The sequence below is a fragment of the Gavialis gangeticus genome, unplaced genomic scaffold, assembly GCF_001723915.1.
Source record: "Gavialis gangeticus isolate Ggan-Ray unplaced genomic scaffold, GavGan_comp1, whole genome shotgun sequence".
NCBI lineage: Eukaryota > Metazoa > Chordata > Crocodylia > Gavialidae > Gavialis > Gavialis gangeticus.
Window position 1 is genome coordinate 8682316 of NW_017729034.1, and position 305 is coordinate 8682620.

The 305-nt window shown below is 46.6% G+C and overlaps 1 protein-coding gene across 2 annotated transcripts in view; it reads right to left on the minus strand.

Moving 5' to 3' along the window:
* Positions 1–305, minus strand: part of B4GALT4 (beta-1,4-galactosyltransferase 4) — a 101079-nt gene that overhangs the window by 80601 nt on the left and 20173 nt on the right. The gene's annotated exons all lie outside the window — the stretch shown is intronic.

Consider the following 305-nt stretch of genomic DNA (forward strand, 5'->3'; position numbering starts at 1 on the left):
ACTACTTTGGGTGGAGGGCTGCTTAATGAGGTTTGGTGAGCTTTCGAGGGCCGCATGGGTAGCCTGCCCCGTGGTCAGCATTTTGGGACCAAAAGTCCCACCCTCTAACCCCTGACCTTTGCCCCCGGAAGTCCCACCCCTTGCCCCCCAGAAATATTCTTTTTGGGGTTGGGCAGGGGCTGCCCCCCTAGAACAAGAAAAAACCCAGTCATACACTAAAAATCAAACACCTACTATAACATTTTAATTTTATTACAAAAATATCTGTCATGATTTGTGTTTGCATAGTATACATGGAGATAATT